The following is a 9,605-nucleotide window of genomic DNA, read 5'->3' on the forward strand; positions in this document are numbered from 1 at the left end:
TTCCCCCAACTGATACCAATGACGGGACACTATTTCCCCCCGATACCAATAATGGTACACTATTCCTCCCCCCCACTGATACCAATGATGGGGCACTATTTCCCCCACTGATACCAATGACGGGGAACTATTTCCCCCACTGATACCAATGATGGGGCACTATTCCCTCCACTGATACCAATGACGAGGCACTATTTCCCCCACTAATACCAATGATGGGACACTGTTCCTCCCACTGATACCAATGATGGGGCACTATTACTCCCACTGATACCAATGATGGGACACTATTCCCCCATACTGGTACCAATGACGAGGCACTATTTCTCCCACTAATACCAATGATGGGACACTGTTCCTCCCACTGATACCAATGATGGGGCACTATTACTCCCACTGATACCAATGATGGGACACTATTCCCCCATACTGGTACCAATGATGGGGCACTATTCCCCTCCACTGATACCAATGATGGGGCACTATTCCTCCCACTGATACCAATGATGAGACACTATTAACCCCTTGATACCAATGATGGGACACTATTCCCCCACTGATACAAATGATGGGACACTATCCCTTCCACTGATAGCAATTATGAGGCACTATCCCCCCCCCCCCCAATAGTAATGAGGGGGCACTATTTCTCCATTTACTTATCACAGGCAATGTGATTTTTTTTTGTTTACTTCCACTGACCACCAAGCCAGAGAGATTGTTGATCTACTTTGCAGTGATGCCAAGACATTCCTACATGCACTGGCCACAGTCCAGCCCCTCCAAAATCTACATGACAGTAAATTGGCCCTTTATTCAGAAAGCTTTGGGACCACTGCTTTATGCTACGCATTCTCCTTCATACTTGTTTTTTCCAATATAGGTTGCAGGTGAAAAAATTGGAAATAGCCTAAATAAGGCTAGGTTCACACTCCCATTCTCTGAAAAGTTATGGGCATTGCTTTTCAGAGTGTTGCTATGCAGTCAGGCATTCAAAAAGCAATCCTGACTCCTCCCTAATGCTTGTGTTCATTTTTCTTGATTTTTTTTTTTGCCAAACAGGAGTTTACAATGGAACTATTGGGCTCCAACTACACGCCAAACTGCAGCCCCATGGACTTGAATGGTGGCACCTGACAACTCGACATGCCACGTTAAATTTTCTGTGGCTGCGGCATGTGAATAGCCCTCCTTAGTTATATTGTAGACTTTTGGTGCGGGGTTGTTTTTACCACCCAGCACCACCCGTGTGAAAGAACCTAGAAGAAAAAAATAAAAGTCAGCAGCTACAAAAACTGTAGCTGCTGACTTTTAGAAAGCCACTCACCTGTCCCACGATCCAGCGGGGTCCTCACTGCAGCCGGGTTCACAGGTCGTCCTCTATCCCCAGCACCAGACACCTGGCTGTGACAGCTTGCGGCTTCAAAGCCTGGTGTCCACTGCACATGCATGAGAAGCGCTATGAATTGTGAATGGTCCCACAGTCTTCTGTGACTTGTCGAAGTGTCAGAGAAGACTGCGGGGGGTGTGGTGGGGAGGAGAATTTCTGCTTCTGATTACCTTTTGTCTTTTTTCAGCCAGACTAACTATGTAACTATGTAACCTAGGCGGTCAGAGTGGAAGTGGGAGCAGGTACCTGTCAAAATCGAGTACTCAACAACCCCCCCCCCCCCACTCCCCATAGGTGCCAAACCATTAATGGGGAGTGGGGGACGAGTCCTTAAAGCGGAAATTCCCCTTTTGGGTGGACCTTTGCTTTAAATAACACTAATGTAGGTTCCTTATCTAAGGACTGACAAACTACAATATAACACATTTTGTTCTTTTAGATATACAATACTTTGAGTATTATTTCTTCTGTACTTTGCCAAGAGGTAAGGCAGCGCAAAGCTTAAAAAATTAAACTTTGCAATGGCTAGAAAACACTCTCCAGCCAAAGGATGGAGCATCAAATATTTATTGATCAATTGATGGCACACAAAAACACAGATACATTTCCCTCCTATCCCTCACCTTTTCATTAAATTCTCTTTTTTTTTTACTCCCAACCCCTGTTGACCCTCCTTATGCAGATCCTGGGAGTGACAACCAATGGCTTCAATGCTGCAGTCTGTACGTGCACCGAATGTTTGCTTCTTCCTTGTGGGACCAACATTTTGGGGTGGAAGAGTAGATATCAAATCCTGACCTTTGGAGGTGTGCTAAATCCAATGCCAATGACCCATCAATAAGATTTGAGATGGTACTGACTGCAGTCTGGATCTAGAGAGAATGGCATAGTAAGTAAAGGAGGTGTTCTGTTGGCTGCATTTGTGGGTATCTGAGGCTGATGAAGATTTAGGGGCAGAAGGTGGCAAAGACAAACTGCAAGTAGTGATGATATGAAATTGGCCGTAAAATATTTTGGATGTCAAAGTAGATAACCTGGGTAAACCCAACCTTTGAGGTGTCCAGTACTTTAATGGTATGTGTAGCACCAAAACATTCACAACTGAGATCCAGGCTAGTTAACTTGGGGTCCAGCCTAGGTTCCCCACTTATGTCATTAGTAGGTAGTGGGTGGTGATGGGAAGTGAAAAAGACATCAATCTGCTGGAATGGGTTGTTTAGTAGAATGTCTTACTGGGATCAGTATTTTGATGTGGAAGAGTAGATATCAAATCCCAATTGATGGGGGTGTGTTACATCAGTGGCAATGAGCCAACAACAAGATCCTGTGATGGTACTGCCTACAGTCTGGACCTTGAAAGAACAACTGATTAGCCAAGGGGGGCATTCTGCTGGTGGTATTAGTGGTAAATGGCACCAAATGGCTGATTATTATTTTGGGGCAGAAGGTGGGAAAGTTGTTAAAGTCATTAAACTGCTAAAAGTGATGACTTGAAAGTGACTGCATGATTTTTGGGTAAGAAAGTAGAAAATTCATGCAAACCCAACCTTTGAGAGGTCCACTACATTACCAGTACTAACGATTGGGCATTCATAACTGATATCCAGATTAGGTAATTTGGACGGAACAGTCTGGGTTCCCCACTTGTGTCTAATTCAAGTAGTAGATGGTAAAATAAAGGGTATGATGGGATGGGTGCAAAAAAGCATCATTCGGCTGAATTTTTTATTCTGGTAATATTTTACTGGATGTAACATTTCTGAGTGGAGTGGAAGAGTAGCTCTCAAACGCAAAACCAGACCTTTGGAGTGCCTTGCATCAATGTCAGTGGCCCATCTACAAAATCCTGAGATGGTACAGCCTGCAGTCTGCATCCAGAGGCAACTGTGAAGATACTCAAATTAGCTAATGGAGGCATTCTGCTGATGGCATTTTGGAGATTAATGGATATTTTGGGGCAAAGGTATAAAAGTGACCAAATGTCTGCAAAATTAATAGGACACAAAGTAGATAAAACACAGATTTTGGGGTTTAACTACATGAAGTGTGCGAACAACTGTCACTGAAAAGATCCCAACTAGGGAGATCTGAAGTAAGCAATGGGGAAACCCAGACTAGTGGTTTGGGGCTTCACCTGGCATCTTCCTTAATGTCCATGGGTATTCCGGTCTTGACAGAAGAAAAGTTGGAATCTTAGACAAAAACCATTTCAGGTTTGTTTAGTAGAGAAGGATTAAATTGGTATAGTTTGTATTTTTTCCCCTTTGTTCCTGTGAGCACTTCAAAACAATAGTATCAGAAGTTTTCTGTAAGACATTATGGAAATGACAGCCCGGGCAGGTTTTTGGGTTAAATTTGGACTAGTTCCATAAAGTGGTGCAAAGGATCTATCAGGAGTTTCGGGGGCAATTTGTAAATCGTTAGCTGACATTTTCATAGTGTAAATGCATTGAGTTAATCTCATCTTTGATTTTTGTTAACCAGATTTAAGTGTCTATGTCCACCCGATTCAGTCTTATAACCCATAGTGGTTTTCTCATGCCAAGATCATTTTCTTTGCATTCAGACCTCATCTTGCTGGTCTCCTTTGTGCTCCTGTCTTAATTCTTCACCTACTTCTCATTTGGCAGCAAATGCTTCCATCCTACAACCTATCATTTTTTTTAGAACAATGTTGATGTGGACTTTTTTATTTAGTTTTCACTAGCGGAAGACATCACAACAGTCACGGATTGTTTTTGGAAATAGGTACGCATTTGTAGCAGGATTGCATACCAAAGTTTGGACTCACATATGTCATTTAAAATTAATTTAAAATTATTTTATAATTAATTTGAATTATATATATATTTTTTTTTTTTAATTTCTTCACATTTTTTATCTAGTGGAGCACAACACGTTTTATTTGTTTTTTTGAATGCTGATGTGACCTTGTTCTAGAGAGACTTGTAATTACTAGGAAATATGGTTTACACAGTGAAAAACTATTGTTAATTGTTTTTATCTAGTGCAGCAAGGTTTTAAATGTCACTTGCAAAAACGATCTTCTTGAATAGCAACAATCAATCTCTTGGAATAGCCCAGGCAAAAAGTAATCAGTTAAAGGTGGAATTTATATTGGATTATTGTTGCAGCACTCAGCTGGTATAGTTCTGCAGTCATATGCACAAAACGTGGCTTCTGCAGAGATATGTACTGTATGTCTAACCAAAACTTGATTTCTCATCATTTGCTGTCCAAGAGACAATTACCAGGTATATACTAAGAGTGGATATCCATACAGTTGCAAGAAAAAGTATGTGAACCCCTTGGGATTACGTGGAGTTTTGCATGAATTGGGCATAAAATGTGCTCTGAACGTTATCTAAGTCACAACAATAGAAGAACACAGTCTGCTGAACATAATACTACACAAACATTAGATGTTGCCATGGTTTAATTGCACATAACATGTAAACATTCACAGTACAGGGAGGAAAAAGTATGTGAACCTTTGGACTTAACTGGTTGACCCTCCTTTGGCAGCAATAACCTCAACCAAACGTTTCCTGTAGTTGCAGATCAGACCTGCACAACGATCAGGAGTAATTTTGGACCACTCCTCTTCACAAAACTGTTTCAGTGTAGCAATATTCTTGGGATGTCTGGTGTGAATCGCTCTCTTAAGGTCATGCCACAGCATTTCAATCGGGTTGAGGTCAGGACTCTGACTGGGCCACTCCAGAAGGTGTATTCTGTGATGTTGCAGCCATTGTTTTGTTGAATTACTTGTATGTTTTGGGTCATTGTCCTGTTGCATCATCCATCCTCTGCAGAGCTTCAGTTGGCGGACAGATGGTCGTACGTTTTCCTGCAAAATGTCTTGATAAACCCTGGAATTCATTTTCCCATCAATGACAACAATCCGTCCAGGCCCTGAGGCAGCAAAGCAGCCCCAAACCATGATACTCCCTCCGCCATGTTTTACAGTGGGGATGAGGTTTTGATGTTGGTGTGCTGTGCCTTTTTTTCTCCACACATAGTGTTGTGTGTTCTTCCCAAACAACTCAATCTTGGTTTCATCTGTCCACAGTATATTTTGCCAGTAGTGCTGTGGAACATCCAGGTGCTCTTTTGCAAACTTCATACGTGCTGCAATATTCTTTTTTGACAGCAATGGCTTCCTCCGTGGTGTCCTCCCATGTACTCCATTCTTGTTTAATGTTTTCCTTATTGTAGATGTGTCAACAAAAATGTTAGCATGTGCCAGAGATTTCTGTAGGTCTTTAGCTGACACTCTGGGAATCTTCTTTACCTCATGCAGCATTCTGCGCTGTGGTCTTGCAGTCATTTTTACAGGACGACCAGGCCTAGGGAGAGTAGCAACAGTGCTAAACTTTCTCCATTTGTAGACAGTCTGTCTTACCGTGGACACATGAACATCAAGGCTTTTGGAGATACTTTTGTAACCCTTTCCGGCTTCATGCAAGTCAACAATTCTTGATCGTAGGTCTTCTGAGAGCTCTTTTCTGCGAGGCATGGTTCACATCAGACAGTGCTTCTTGAAACCAGTAAACCCAAAACAGGTGTGTTTTTAAGGGCAGGACAGCTGTCAGCAACACATCCAATAACATCACACTGATTGGAGTCAAGGTTGTCTCACTCCTGGCTCCAATTAGCTCTGGGAGAAGTCATTAAGCTAGGGCCTCACATACTATTTCCTCCCTGCACTGTGAATGTTTACATGTTATGTGCAATAGGCAACATCTAATGTTTGTGTAGTATTATGTTCAGCAGACTGTGTTCTTCTATTGTTGTGACTTAGATGACGTTCAGAGCACATTTTATGCCCAGTTCATGCAAAACTCCACGTAATCCCAAGGGGTTCACATACTTTTTCTTGCAACTGTAAAGGGGACACAGTGCAATAAAAACCTCATAGAGCTTTTCCTCCCTGTAGGCTAAACAAGAAGAAAATGTTGAGGTGAGCGTTCTACTTTAAACCTCTGCTAGCGCTTGTCTGCTGTTAGACTGCATACGATGCCACATGGTTTTTTATCTTGTCAGGGGTACACTGAATGGCCATTCATCCCTCAAGTCTGGCAAGCAAGACAGATAGCTGATCAAGGAACAGCTCATTTCTGCCACCCATAATTGTTGTAGTACAGCCCAGTGATTATAAACCTCATTTATCCAAGTGTCTGAAGCAACAGTGACTATGTAGTCCGACATGGACCAGTCAGCTTCTATCTGTCTGATATGAATGGTTTGTGATCTCTGTAAAGCAGTGTAGAACTTCATTAAAAGAATGAAATTAATATTGCTTTCTCCTGTTGTTGTTTTCAAGCCCAGTTAGTGTGGCGGCTATGGAATGATAATCGCAATTGCTTCTGGGTCAAAAGGGATCTGTCACTTTGGCTATTCAGGGCAAACGGACAGGTTCTCTTGAATGCTCCTCCCCACCCACCGATTCTCACCTCTGTTGGGCTCCTTTGGTTTTTTGTTTCTCTGCCAAGGGTCTAAACCCTGTGTGAGCTCCATGACAGTCCTGTTCCTTTCCACAATATGATGGTGCTCAGGCTTGAAGAATGGCCCCCAAGACTGAGTAAAAAAAACCCTTTTAGCAATACACACCAAAATGAGCATGTGCAGAGTGACTCCTCACTATATGTCTTAATGATAAGAGGGGGACACTGGAAGAAGGGGAGGATCAGAGAAATCAGAATGAAACAGCATTTTTACACAATGCAGAGGATTAACCCCTTAAGTTCCACAATGCGTATAACAATGTGACGGAAAGCAGAAATATTATTTTATTTTTGTGTTGTTTTGGTGAACTCAAAAAGTTTGTGGAGCAGTCAGCTTGTCTGCTTAATTAAATCCTGAAGTTCCTGTGCCCCACAGGGGGTGGGAGATGAGGTTGATCTCAGCAGGAGGCACAGACAGCACAGTGTCCTGTGGCTGTGAAAATACAGACGTATCGGCACCGGGGGACTTGAGGCTTGGTCAAATTGAAGGGACCATCTAATGTCCCTATGGTGGGAGAAATCTCTCAGAATGTGCAGAGCTTGAGTCAGGATGGATAGAGCAGCTCATGGCTGCAGGCCTTCGTTAGGAGATGCATTGAACTGTGCTTTGCTTTTGCACTGCTGGGACTTGTGATTCTACATTGTGTGGCTTTCTGGACACTGGGACTCTGCTTTCCTCTCTGCTCTGCCTTCTTGCTGTGTGCCAACCCCCGCACAGAGGATCCAACCTGGACTCAACCCTCTCTGCATCCCATGTACTGGATTAACCCCGTTGTGCCCGGATCTCTGCCCTGTGTTGGACTCAACCCTCTCTGCCCTGCTCTGCATCCCTTGTACTGGATTAACCCCGTTGTGCCCGGATCTCTGCCCTGTGTTGGACTCAACCCTCTCTGCCCTCCTCTGCATCCCGTGTACTGGATTAACCCCGTTGTGCCCAGACCTCTGCCCTGTGCTGGATTTAGCCCAATTTTGTCCGGAACCCTTTCCCATGGACTCCAATCCCTGCGGTGCCCTGCAGCTCTGTCCTACTGAACCCTGTGGACTATCAGCCCCCTGTTGTCCCATATGGCCATCCTGAGAACCCTACTGTGTCTTGTGTTGTTCTATGGACCAGCTGTTCGATTGTCTACACCCCGAAAAAAACCCCAATAAACGCCCGCACGTTGGGTGCCATATGATCTGTCTCTGCGCTCCTAGTTCATCACAAACAAGTATGCTTTACTAAATAAATGGATAGATAAATAGTGCTGCGCTACTCACTAAACCATAAAGCAAAAAGTAAATGCCTGAACGAGTCCCTAACTAAGGTGATACAAATGCATAGCTAGAAAATAACCAAACACAATCGAATGAAAATATCAAAACAGACTAGATGCCCTGCTAGGCAGTACCAAATATGAACAAATCAATTAGTGAAACTACGACATATTTGCAAATAGACAATCTGAGTGATATATATCAAGGCATAAATAAATATGTTTTATATATATATATATATATATATATATATATATATATATATATATATATATATATATATAAAACAAAGCACACAAAATAAAAAGACAATATTGAATAAAAAACACACCCAGCTGAGCCCTAAACTCAGTGACAGTTTGCTAGCAGATATAATAGACGCTAGCAATAATCGCATATACAATCCGACAGGCTGGTTGTATCCAAGTTGATTAATTGATCAACTTGGGTACATTCAGCCTGCCCATACATGGTTCAAATCACAGCCGGTCCCTGATGATCCATCTATGGCCAGCTATATTCTCTAGAATCCTTCCCCTCCACAGCCACTGCCCCCATTGTTTACATCCAGTGGTGAAAGGCGTCCTCTGCTGACAGCACCTGCACATTACAGCCCTATAGACTTCTATGGGGATGAAGTTAGAAAAGTTTCATAGTATATGTGTATGGGGATGTACTACTCAGGTGCAGCCCGCCGAAGACGATTTTCACCTCTGGATATAAAAACAGATCAAGGATGTCATATTTCGGGAAGCACACATCTGTGGAGGAGGTAGATCAGGGCAAAGAGAATAAGTGTGCTTTGTCTTTATATCTCTCAGTAGCAAAAAATTTATATGTTAGCCCTAAAATTATTTTTTTTTGTTGAACTTTTATCCGGAATCTGGATAATTGCCCTGCATCCAGCTACACTAACATATTTCTGCTTCAAAGTGCAGAGATAGCTGGGGAGTGAAGACAGGGCCTCTCCCTAGCCCTGTGCATTGTTAGCAGTTTTCTCCAGCTTGTCAAAGTGAATGCATTGGCTGGATGTGCCTGGAATTTAGGGGGGAGTAGGTGAAACTTGATGTAATCAAATGGGGAAATGGATGAATTATGGATGTAAAGGGATCCAGCGTAGCTACAGGTCTTCACATGTATATATCAGAACTTTGTTCTTCACTTATACAGTATTGAATGTCTGCGTACATTATTTCATTCCACATGGCTGGAGTGTGAGAGGAAGAAGAAAAAGGAGTCAAATCAGTTCATGCTGATAGGAGGAGAGCAGAGTGACATGCTCATCACTGGGCTGCTTTTCCTTTTACTGTCCAGTCACAGACTGGGGCAGCTCCAGGATGACCTGGGGTTTTATTTATTACAGGTACTTATATAGTGCCTTCAATTTACACAGTGCTTTACATATATATATATTGTACATTCACATTAAGTCCCTTACCCTCAAGGAGCAT

Source organism: Staurois parvus, unplaced genomic scaffold (genome assembly GCF_062004578.1).
Source record: "Staurois parvus isolate SC_StPar_1 unplaced genomic scaffold, SC_StPar_1.0 ptg000154l, whole genome shotgun sequence".
Classification (NCBI taxonomy): Eukaryota; Metazoa; Chordata; class Amphibia; order Anura; family Ranidae; genus Staurois; species Staurois parvus.